The 12,465-nt window shown below is 51.1% G+C and overlaps 1 pseudogene; it reads right to left on the bottom strand.

Annotated features, from left to right (window-relative positions):
• Positions 1–4,131: 4,131 nt before the first annotated feature.
• Positions 4,132–4,610, bottom strand: LOC105546789 (annotated as a pseudogene).
• Between the last annotated feature and the right edge of the window lie 7,855 nt (positions 4,611–12,465).

Here is a 12,465-nt window from a genome sequence, read left to right as displayed (position 1 = left end):
GCAGGACAGTGTGGGATTGAAGACTAAAGAGTTGTCTGGAATTTTCCATCTAATCTTTTTAGACTGCAGTTGACTGTGGGCCACTGAAACCGCGGAAAGTGAAACCGCAGGTCAAGGGGCGCTGCTGCAGGTGCACACACAGATTCATGAACATGTACATGCATGTACACTCAACGCATATGCCGTGTACGCACACACTCACATGCGTAGGTGCTCTCAGTATACACCTGTATGCACATGCACACAGGTACATCTCCATTGGCCATCTTTGACATCTCACTCACTGCATTTGTGTTTCTGGTGTATATGTAACTTTGGAAAAGTTGTGTGACGTTTCTGCCTCAGTTTCCTCGTCTGTAAGATGAGATTAGCAGCAGTGTTTATGACCTGGGATTGTGGTCAGGATTCCGTGAGATGATGTATGAACCAACTTGAGAACAAAGCTCAGAACCCCAGAAGTGCTTCATGAAGATGAGCTGTCCTTATTTCCAGTGTCCTTCGTGGTGGCTCATCCGGCTGCCTGTTCTGGTATCCTGTGTGTGGTGTGCCCCATGCGTGGAGGAGTGGCCCATCTCCCCAGGGGTCCCCTGGGTCTGGTAGGCAGTGAACACAGCCACTCACTTGACACCGTTGAGTGTCAGCTACATGCCATGCACTGTCCTAGGGTGCCCAAACATGGTCCCTGCTATCAGGAACCTGAGCATTCCCTGGGGGTGGTACCCGCAAATGTGTCGGTGAATCACCCGACCCCTTCAGAGGTGGCAGATGCTAGGACAGTAGAGGGGCAGGGTGAAGGGGTGGAGAGACAGAGGCCCCTCAGGAGGTGGCCTGGAGGCAAGAGCCGGTCCTGTGTAGATGTGGGGAGGCCGTGGGGATGGTAAGTGTAGAGGCCCTGGGGTGTCTGAGGTGTGGAGGCTGGAGGGACATCCAGGGGCCCATGGTGGCATCCCTGGTGATCTGCACCCTGCGCCCAGTACTTTGTCCTGTTCCTTTCAGGGCTTGGCCACACTGCAGCTGCCCAGTGAGTGTCTGAGGGGCTGGTCTGTTTAACTGCTTGCCCTGAAGGTGGCGAGGACAGCCTGTTCGCCTTGCATTCAGTGGGCCAAGGTTACATAGGTCCCATTTCCTCTGCGGACCCTCAGCATCCTGATCTATAAAATGGGCGTGAATATAGGACCTTCAGCCACAGCACCAGCCTGCCTGTGGCCCACGCCTCCTGCCTGGCCTCCTCTGAGGTCAGTGCCTTCAGCTCCTGCCGCGCTGGTGGCCACCGCCTGCGAGTGCCTGTGTCGGCCTCTGTCTCTGCAGGACGACGTGAACAGGCTGCGGCTGTCACTGACGTGTCTTCCTTCGTGTTTGTCGTTGGGGGGGCATATAATTGCATTCCTCATGAGGGAATGACACAGAAAGGGCAGGGGGTGTCGGCAGGGCTGCTCTGTAATTTCCATGTCTGGGACTGATTTCAGGACTGAGCTGTTTTCCTCTTTGACCGGCAAAGGCTGTTGCCCAAGTCAACAGTGGTGCATTTTTGAATTTGTCTTTGTTGGTTTTCTTTTTCCCTTTCTTCTTCTCCTTCTTCTTTTAAAAATAGGTCTTTTTTTTTTTTTTTTTTTTTCCATCCTATGAAATAAAACTGGAGACTTGGATGTGGTGGGTAAGAATTAGCAGTTCCTGTCCTTTTGGTGTGGGAGTTGGGCGGGGGTTGACTTAAATATTTATTTCCCATTAAGAGGTTCATGGACTTGGACGCTTGTGTCGGAATGGGGTGATCTCAAATCTCACTAATGATTTTCGACCCCTGTAGGACTCGGGCCTGCCTTTGGGGGGACGCAGGGACGCGTCAAGCAGAGGCTGCAAGCGGGTGACCCATGGGCCAAGTCCAGTCTGCTGACGTGTTTTACTTGGCCCACACAGTGGGGTTTTTTTTTTTCTTTTTTTCTTTTTCTTTTTCTTAAAGCTTCAGTATGTTGTCTGCCTTTAAAGTTGGGAGCATTCCCCTAAGAAATTCCGGATTTCCACTTTCTAATACCAACAACAGAAGCAAACACTTCTATGTGACCTGCCACAGGCCTGGCTCAGCTCTAGACGACTCCCATCGCTTTGCTCCTGGGATCCCCAGACAGTTCCGAGGTGCTGCTTCCTGTGATCATCCCCATTCTCCAGCTAAATAAGCAGAGGCAGGCCTTCAGCCGGGCACTCCTGGTTGTGCCCATGTTCCTGTGTGGCTACCCCTTTGGGCCAGGCATGGCAGGCATGGCCTCTCCACTCCCCCAGCCTCCCAGGCCACTGTATTCAGGTTCCCCCCTGCTCAGAGCTCGTGGGCGTGGACTGTGTACCCTCCAAGCTTGGAGAGGGCAAGGTGGCTGTGGGAGTCCAGGTGCTGCTCCTCAAGTTGAGTCGTCTGTCACTGACTTACCCTCCCTCCCTCTCTCCCTTCTGTCTCTATCCTTTTCTTTCCCCCTTCTTTCTCCCACTTCCTCCACTCCTTCCTGCCCCCCTTCCTTTCTTCACTCTCTCTTTCCTTCACTCCCTTCCTCCCATTCATCTGGTGCTTACTGGGGGCCGCTGGGTCGGTGGGTCGCACACCACTTCTGCTTCATGTGAGGGGTTCATGCCAGCTTCTCCCTGCTTTCAGACACGCCTCTAGTGGGAGGTGCTGCATTAGGATCCCAGGGGTGAGCTGAGTCAGGTCAGAGGAGCAGGGGAGCCCCAGCCCCTGGTGTCTTCTTACTTTGTGGTCTCTTCTGTGTCACTGCACTTCTATGAAAGGGGCACGATGGAGGAAGTGGAGGAACCATTGCCCGCCTGCGGAGGGGCGTCAGTGTTGGCCGTGCTCATGATGCCCTCCTCCTGGGGCTCCCTCTCCTCTGGTCCTGCCTCTCCTGCATGCCCTTCCTGCCTCCTTGGTGCCAGGGGAGCCAACCCAGGACAGTCTCTGTGCCCAGGCCCTGCCAACCTGGCTGCCTTACCTCCAGCCATGGGGGATGGGAGGGGAGGGAGCCGAGCAGTGCTTGTCTTTGCAGAACTACTGGTGGACTGAACGCGGTTCTGGGGGTGGTCAGGCCTTAGGGTAACTCATTTTGGAAGGTTTGGGGTGTCACTTACTTAAGGAGGCTTCAGCAACATGCAGTTTAAGTGGCCCTCTTCACCGTGGCCTGTGGCTTCGTGAATGGAACTGCTGTGGTCAGCATGGCTGGCCCTCTGGAGAGGAGGGTGGGCCATGAGGAGAAGATGCTTTGTCTGGAGGCCTTAACCCTTTCCTCCCTTCTCTCCCTCCCTCCCTTCTGTCTCTTTCTCTCTCTGTCTCTTTCTAGGTGCGTAAAAAAACTACTTTCAGATAAAGTTGACATGCAATAAACTGCACATTCTCCCTTTGTTTTTAAAATGACCATCTGTTTCAGCCACACAGAGCAGGGTATAAAATAACATTTCAATATAACCACTCAGCGTAAGAAATAAACCATTTCGGCTGCAGTACCTGATATACCTTTCTCTGATTTCAAACCCTTCCTTTTCTCTGTCCTGACTTTGATGTTTATTCTTATGCATATTTTTGTACTTTTACAACTACATACCCTTATAGGACATTCCATAATGTTTCCGAGATTTTTTGTTGTTATTGTTATTTAGCTTTTATTTCACAGTCATAAACTTAACTCTGCAATCCAGCTAGGCATGGAAGGGAACAAGGAAAACATGGAACCCAAAGGAAACTGCAGCGAGAGCACAAAGATTCTAGGATACTGTGAGCAAATGGGGTGGAGGGGCGCTCTCCTCAGCTACAGAAGAAACGGTCTGGTGGTGAACATAAAACACAGGTCGCTGGGGACGGTGTCTCAATCCTGTAATCCCAGCACTTTGGGAGGCCGAGGTGGGCGGATCATGAGATCGGCAGATCAAGACCATCCTGGCTAACACGGTGAAACCCCGTCTCTACTAAAAATACAAAAAAAAATTAGCCAGGCGTGGTGGCAGGCGCCTATAGTTCCAGCTACTCAGGAGGCTGAGGCGGGAGAATGGCGTAAACCCGGGAGGCGGAGCTTGCAGTGAGCCGAGATTGCGCCACTGCATTCCAGCCTGGGCGACAGAGGGAGACTGCTTCTCAAAAAAAAGATAAAACACAAGTCAAACTTATGCGAGTTGTCCACAGTCAACAATAGTAATCTTGCTGGTGTCGACATTCCTGGACCGAAAGCGCTCCATGGCCTCCACAATCTTCATGCCTTCTTTCACCTTGCCGCAGACCACATGCTTGCGTCCAACCACTCCGTCTTGGCAGTGCACATGAAAAACTGGGAACTGTTTGTGTTGGGTCCAGCATTTGCCATGGACAAGATGCCGGGACCTGTATGCTTTAGGATGAAGTTCTCATCATCAAATTTCTCCCCATAGATGGACTTGCCACCAGTGCCATTATGGCGTGTGAAGTCACCACCCTGACACATAAACCCTGGAATAATTCTGAGAAAGCAGGAACCCTTATAACCAAATCCTTTCTCTCCAGTGCTCACAGCAGGAAAGTTTTCTGCTGTCTTTGGAACCTTGTCTGCAAACAGCTCGAAGGAGATGTGGTCCAAGGACTTGTCGTCAACAGCAATGTCGAAGAACATCGCTGACGTGTCTGATAGTACAGGGTTCCCGATGGCGTGGTGTCGAAGAACACAGTGGGGTTGGCCATGGTTGGTAGTACAGGGTTCCCAACGGTGCCAGTGTCTGCAGAGCGGCCATGTTTCCTAGATTGTTAAGTTTCATATAAATAGTATCATTACTTGGGCCTTCTTGTGCAACTTACCTTTTTAGTTTGCTTACATTGTGTGTATGAGATTCATTGTATGAAGAAGCTGCGGCATATTTATGCATTCTGTTGATGGCCTTTTAGATTGTTTCTAGATTTTTGCTGCTATAAACAATGCCACAGTGAACATCTTCGTAGATAATCTTCTTTTACAGGAATCCAAGCGTTTCTCCCATTTCTTATTTCTTCTCCTTCCCACTCCTTCTTTCCTTTTGTCTTTACTTCCCGACCTCAGCCAAGTTCAGCCTCTTGGGCTCCCTAAGAATCTTTAGGAGACAGTGAAAATGAATGAGAAGACCTCAGTTGCAGCCTGGAGGTCAGGACTCCTGGGTTTCAACCTCAACTTTGGTGGACCTCTTTGGGCTTCTTCTATAATAGAACCATTTTTATCTCGCGGGGCTAATTCATTCCACCTTGAGCTGAGCACCTGGGGCGTGTGGTTGGTGCTTGAAAAATGGCAGCTGGTTGTGTCTACCCTCTGATTTTGAAGAAACACATCAGGCTTGGAAATGTTGGCCATGAACTCTTTTTTTTTTTTTGAGATGGAATCTTGCTCTGTTACCCACGCTGGAGTGCAGTGGCATGGTTTCGGCTCACTGCAGCCTCTGCCTTCTGGGTTCAAGTCATTCTCTTGCCCCAGCTTCCTGAGTAGCTGGGATTACAAGCCCACACCACCACACCCACGCCTGGCTAATTTTTATATTTTTAGTAAAGACAGGGTTTCACCATGTTGGTCAGGCTGGTCTTGAACTCCTGGCCTCAGTTGATCTGCCTGCCTTGGCCTCCCAAAGTGCTGGGATTACAGGCGTGAGCCACCGTGCCCGGCCTGAATTCTTAAGGGGTAGATAAAGGGCATGGTGTCCAGGTCCCCTCCTTTCCCACTGAAGGCAGTGGGTGTCCTCCCTGTGTGAAGGCAGCTTGGTCGTCGTCATCCGCACTCAGACCTCCTTGATCCTGCATGTAAGGCTCAGGGCTCATATAATATTTAAAAATACAGCAGCTTAAACACAGCAGAAACTTGTTTTTTTTCTCTCATATAAAGGAAATCCAGGGTCTAAGTCGTGTTAGGATTGCCGTGGCTGGTCTGTGGCTTTGAGGGCCTAGGACCCCTCCATCTGGCTGCTCCTCCGTTCTTAGCACCTTGCGTCAGGGGCCAAGAGAGGCTCAGGTTCCTGCCATTTTGCCTACATTCCAGTTAGTGGGAAATGGGATCTTACCATTTCATTTGCATTCTAGATAGCAGAAAGTGGAAGTGGCAGGGGAGTGGAGAAGGACTTTTGCCCTATTAAGGAGACTTCTGTTTTTACCTTACTGGCCAGACTGTCGTGTGGCATCCCTGGCTGCAAGAGCATCTGAGAAATACAAGTGGGAGCCGTGAATCGCACCCCACAGCAGGATTTTATTACTGAGAAGGGAGAGGAGGACAGAATAGGCTGTTGGCGTGGGCCACGCTAGCCATCTCTGCCACTGCCCTTCCCCGCCCACCCCAGAAAGTGTCCCAGGGCCAGTCTCCACTTCACTCTTGAGAAGGCGAAGGCTGGTCAGGGAGACATATTGCGTGGACATTCCCTCAAGCTTCCAGAACAGGCCATCCTTTGGAAGCCACTCACGTGTAGCACAGTGGAAGGAAGCAAGGCTTTTACAGGGGCAGAGGGAGCAGAAAGGTGTCAGCAAGGTGTAGAGTAGAACAGAGAGCTGACAGTTCTGCATGGCGTCGGCAGCTCCTGGGAAGAGGTTGTAGGGCAGAGATTTTGGCTTCCTGTATGGGGCGGAGCAGGCTGCCAGAGGAGACAGTGAACTCCCCAAGAAAGCAGGTTTATAAGCAAAGGTCAGATGGACATGTGTCAGTCAGGGAGGCCACTGAGTGCATTCTTGATCCAGAAAGCACGTTCGTGAAATTCCATTAAGGAATTACGTAAGGGATCTCATGCAGGGATGGCGAACGCACAGACCACGTTTGGTCCTCTCCACCCTCCAACCCTTGCTGGTCCTCCTGGTGTCCTGCAGAGCTGCAGCCACCCCAGAGCCTCCCGGTGGGAAGAAGTTGACACCTGAGATAAACCCATTTGCCTTTCCCACGTGAATTCAGTTCTCTTGTTCCTATAGGTGTGGACGTTGAGGGCCAGCCTGGAGGTGCCATACCCAGAGGCAGTCAGGGAAGGGAGCAGGAGACTCAGGGCTCTGGGGTTCAGGTTCCTCTGTCACACCCTGCCCCACTTCTGGGTCTTTCGTCTTCCCCACCTCCCAGTCAGAAATTGCCTCCTGGAGCCAGCCCAGCCTCGTCTTGTTCGTTGGAGCTCAGTGGAGACCCGTCCTCACCGGGAGCAGGGTGGGAGGGCAGCACCTGCCACCTTTGAGTCTGGGCTTTGCTGGACGCCCAGGAGAAGCCGGGCCCTCAGGCACTCGAGTGGGAAGTGAAAGTGCGCGCCAGCTCTTTAGTTCTGCTATTGACCGGACAGGGTTTTTCCTGGGGGGAGGGGAAGGAGCTGCTGTGTTTTCTTTGCTTAATCTGGCCTTGCCCCACAGAGAAAACACATGCGTAGCCTCCATCCTGTTTGTAAAGAGGGCGGTCAGCTACTCGAAGTTGCTTGCCTGGAAAAACTGGGAAGATGTCATCTCCTGTGTCAAGGAGGTGGGGGCTACAGGCAGCTGAGGTGGGCGATGAATGTCTTGAGGGACTGTCAGCATGTGACCTTTTTTAAAATGGTGATAAAATACACATAACATAAAATGGACCATTTTCATCATTTTTAAGTGTGCAGTTGATTGAGTACATTCACATTGTTGTGTAACCATCACCCCCATCCATCTCCAGAACTTTCTCATCTTCTCAAACTGAAGCTGTCCCCATTAAATGTTAACTCCTAGTCCCCCTCCCCCAGCCCATGGTAGCCACCATTCTCTCTCTCTCTTTTTTTTTTTTTTTCTGTGAATTTGACTCCTTTAGGGACTGCATATGAATGGAATAATAGAGGATTTGTCTTTTTCATGTCTGGATTATTATTATTATTATTATTATTTTGCTTTTTTTATTGAGGTGAGATTTACATAACATAAAATCAATCATTTTAAAGTGAAGAATTCAGTGATACTTAGCCACTGCCACCTCTGTCTAGTTCTAAAACATCGTCACCCCAGAAGGAAACCCTGTACCTGTTAACAGTCAGTCCTCTTTCCCCCTCCCCTCAGCTCTTGAAAACCAACATATGACTTTAAATTTGATTTGAATTTGCATATATTAGGCCCTCTACAAATGTGTGCTGAATGAATGAAAGAAAATCCTGGCCAACTGAGAAATAATGATGAAAACTTGGATTTCTTGAGTGCCTGCTTTGTGCCACGTCCACATAAGCATCCATGGTTCTCAGCCCTGGCCACATGATGAGATCACCTGGTGATCTTTGTAACCCCCAAAATCCAGGCCTCACCCCAGAGATGCTGATGGCTTTGGTCTGGGAGAGGTCTGGGCCATCGCCTTTTCCGAACAGCTCCTCAAGCGATTCTAACATGAGAATGACCGGTATGCAGTATTTCACTGGGTCATGGAACTCCTTTAGGGTAGGTAGTATTATCTCCATTTTATGGATAGGGAAACAGGGTCAGAGAGGTCAGGTAACTTACCCAAGCTCACTCAGCTTTAAATCTCCATCTGAGGCCAGGCGTGATGGCTCACGCCTGTAATCCCAGCACTTTGGGAGGCCGAGGTGGGCAGATCACCTGAGATCAGGAGTTTGAGACCAGCCTGGCCAACGTGGTGAAATCCTGTCTCTACTAAACATATAAAAATTGGCCGGGCATGGTGACATACACCTGTAATACTAGCTACTCAGGAGGCTGAGACACGAGAATCGCTTGAACCCGAGAGGTGGAGACTGCAGTGAGCTGAGATTGTGCCACTGCACTCCAGCCTGGGCGACAGAGTGAGACTGTCTCAAAAAATAATGATAAAATCTCCATCTGAGTCCAAAGCCCTGACCCTTTCTGCTGCTCCGCCCTCTCTCTGTTGTTTTGCAGGTGATTTTGGAAGGGGCACCTGTTGCTACTTATGTGTTTGCTATGGGATAAAATAATTAAAAACTATCTAAATGGGATTTATGGGGTACCAGCTGTATGCCAGGCACTGATTCATCTCCTCTCATTTTACCCTTACAGCCGCCTTGTGCAAGGGGACTGTTATGATGACATCACTTTCCCCAACATTATTGGGGAAGGATGCGGGCGGTTTCCCTCACTCATCATGGAGGGAGTCTCTCCTCGACCTTCCTGGTGGGGACTCAGCTGAAGCAGAGTGGGAGGGAAGACTGTGTGTGATGTCAGGGTGAGGTCCAAAGTTGAGGCTGGATGCGACATTTTTGCGGGATGGCCTTGGCACCGGTGAGACCTGCTGTGTCCAGTTTGAACTAGTTGGGGGCTCCTGAATGGAGCTGGGGAAGCCGTGCACACCTCAGGGCTTTGGCCCAGCTGTCTCCCTCAGCTGCACACAGTTTGTCCCTCATGTTTGTGTTTCAGAGTTTTGATGGCTGCGGGACTCATCATTTATTCAACAAATATTGTTGAGACCTGATAGCCAGGCACCGTGGGGGGCTCTTAGGGATATGCGGTGATGAGACTGGCACAGTCTCCATTGTCCACAGACCTGATGGTCTTGCAGATGGTACAGATTGTAGTGTCACTCTTGTCTGAGCGTGCCGGGCCCTGTCTCTGCCTGGGCTCCCTCATTCCAGCCTCATGGCAGGTGTATAGGTGAGGGCCTGGAGTGACTGTGTGTAGCAGGTGAGGACACGGCAGCTCAGGAAGGCTGAGAAGCTTTCCCAACATTACACGGCTTGTGAGAAGCGGAGAGTGAAATTGAATGTGAACTGATGGCTTCAGAGCTCGACTAAGTAACACTGACAGATAATTATGAAAGAGGAAGTCTAGGGAGCATCTGCGTGGGATGGGCCCATGCCAGGACCAGAGCGGCTCCCGGAGGGTGCTGTTTCAGCTGAGGGCTTGCGGGGGATGGGTACAGTAGTTTCCTGTGGCTGCTATGACAAATGACCACAGGCTTTGTGGCTTAAAGCAACACAAAGTTATCATCTTACGGTTCTGGAGGTCAGAAGTCCAAAGTGAGACTCGTGGGGCTAAAGTCGAGGTGTTCTGGTCTTTCTGGAAGCCTGAGGGAAGGGTCTGGAGGCTGCTTGCATTCCTTCACTCGTGGCAGCATCACTCCAACCTCTGCTTCAGTCTTCACCTCTCCTTCTCTGGCTCTGGCCCTCCTGCCTCACTCTTTTTTTTTTTGAGAGGGAGTCTCGCTCTGTCACCCAGAGTCTGGAGTGCAGTGGCACAATCTTGGCTCACTGCAACCTCTGCCTCCTGGGTTCAAGTGATTCTCGTGCCTTAGCCTCCCAAGTAGCTGGGATTACAGGTGTGCGCCACCACACCTAGCTAATTTTTGTATTTTTAGTAGAGACAGAGTTTCACCATGTTGGCCAGGGTGGATTCGAACTACTGACCTCAAGTGATCCACCCTCCTTGGCCTCCCAAAGTGCTGGGATTACAGACACGAGCCACCGGGCCTGTCCCTGGCCCCTCTTATAAGGACCCTGTGGTTACACTGGGCCCACCAGATCATCCAGGGGCACCTTCCATCGCAAGATCCTCATCTTAAGCGACTCTGCAGGGTCCCTTTGCTGTGTCAGGCTACATAGTCACAGGTTGGAAGGAGTAGGACGATTAGGGCCATTATTGTGCCTATCATAGCAGGGGATATTGGGGCTGGTGGGCAGGGAGTCTGAGGCCTGGAGGTGAGTGGGTGCGTGGCTTTGGAGGGGTGCTGGGCTCCTGAGTGGCTGGAGGAGGAGCTCCTTGAGGGGAGGGTGAGACAGCGGAGGGCTGTTTAAGCCTTGGGGCAGACAGGGAGTTGGTCACCTGCTAAGTAGCTTCTGGAGAGAGGACTTCTGTTCCCACTTGAGCCTGGTGGACTTGTGTGTCCTAGGAGGATGGTGTGTGTTGGGGAAGCCTCTGCCCCTCTCCGACCTAGGAGCTTCCCTTTCACAGTGACAGGAAGAGGGAGAGCTGGGAGCATAATGTGCTTTGGGCAGGAACTGCAGGCTGCATCTTCCCATTGCTGGAGAAGGTGACAAACTCAGTCTTCGGAGTCACTGGGGCTGGGTTTGAATCCAGGCTCCACCACATCCTAAGCTGAGCCTGTTCCCAACGTAAAATGGGGGTGAGATAGGGCCTGACTCACAGGGTCAGCCCTGGGGTCAGCGAGGCAAGTCATGGGATGCTGTTGGTGCACAGAGGCGTGCCTGCTTGCTCATCCGTTCAGCAGATGGCAGTGGAGCATCCACTGTGCACCAGGGACCATTGCAGGTACGGAACAAAGCAGGCATCATCCTGGCCCACTTGGTGCCCCCATTCTACTGGAGGAGAGGAAAATGAACACAGAAATATAGAATCTTGTCTGCTGCTGCTAAGTGCTGTGGAGGAAACCATCAGGCGAGGGAGGACAGGAGTATTGATATGAATGGGGAGGCTGTGGCGTCTGTGTGTGGTGGCACTTGGAGTAGGGTGACCCAAGAAAATCTGATTGAGAAGTGACATTTGAGTGGGTTGGAAAAAGATGAGGGAGCTGTGCGTGTGCAAAGGCTGTGGGGCAGGGGCTAAAGGAGGTAAAGGAGCCATCCACGGCATGTGCAAAGGCCCCGGGGCAGGAATTTACCTGTTTTTTTTTCCTAGGAATGCAAGGAGGTAAATGTGGTTGGAGCAGAATGTGCCTTGAGGAGGGTGGCAGGAGGTGAGCTCTGTGAGTCACTAGCAGGGTCAGATGGTGTAGGGCCTTGTAAGAACTTTGGCCTTAACTCTGAGGGAAAGGAGAGAGCTGTGTCTGTTCTAGTACATTCAGGAAAGTGGCAGCTCTGAAAACCGAAGTGCCTGCTGGCTTGCTTCTCTCCCTCCCCCCACCTCTTCCTCTTCCTCTCCCTGACCCTCCCCCAGTTGCCCACTGTTTTGTGGGGATTCATTGAGCCCATTGAGGCCTGCTGCCTGGTGTAGCAGCCTTGCCCACAATCCAGTCTGGGGACCTTTCTCGGCTGTCCTCTCCTCCAGTTATCCTCAGGGTTGGTCACTTATGGCTTTTGCTATTTATATAGCACAGTGGTTTATAAACTCTGCTTCTAGAATTTCGCAACCCGTCCTGCAGCATGTTATCTGTCCAGGCCAATAGTGGCGATCTTTATCCAAATCAAAGGACCGAGATTAAGGGGATGCAGTTTTCTGCATTTTATGTTTTTCACCCAACATATTTTGTCATAAACTGGGAACTTGTGTAAGGTGGCATCCAGTTTAGTTCAATCCTGTATGTAATCATTTCAAGCTTAATAAATTAGTTAATATTTGTTGAACACCTTGTATGTCCTGGGGTTTCTGCTAGATGTGAGATTCATTGGTGAACAAACCAGATAGTGTTTTTGCCAGTTCAGCGAGATAGTTTCAGGTGTCCTTGGCCATCATTTTTTTCCACCAACTCCTGGTCAGCTCGGGACCTACCAGGTGGAAGTCGCCCTTCCCTGGTGAACCTCGCCCATTTCCATTCCTTCTGGCAAAGTCAGATTTGGTGAAAAGGCCACAGCAACTGAGGAAGGATTCTGGGAGGCATGGGAAGCCAAAACTGCCTGTGAAGGAGG

Source organism: Mandrillus leucophaeus, unplaced genomic scaffold (assembly GCF_000951045.1).
Source record: "Mandrillus leucophaeus isolate KB7577 unplaced genomic scaffold, Mleu.le_1.0 Scaffold37, whole genome shotgun sequence".
NCBI classification, from domain to species: Eukaryota; Metazoa; Chordata; class Mammalia; order Primates; family Cercopithecidae; genus Mandrillus; species Mandrillus leucophaeus.
Note: the sequence above shows the minus strand (reverse complement) of the source record. Positions and strands in the feature narration are given on the sequence as shown.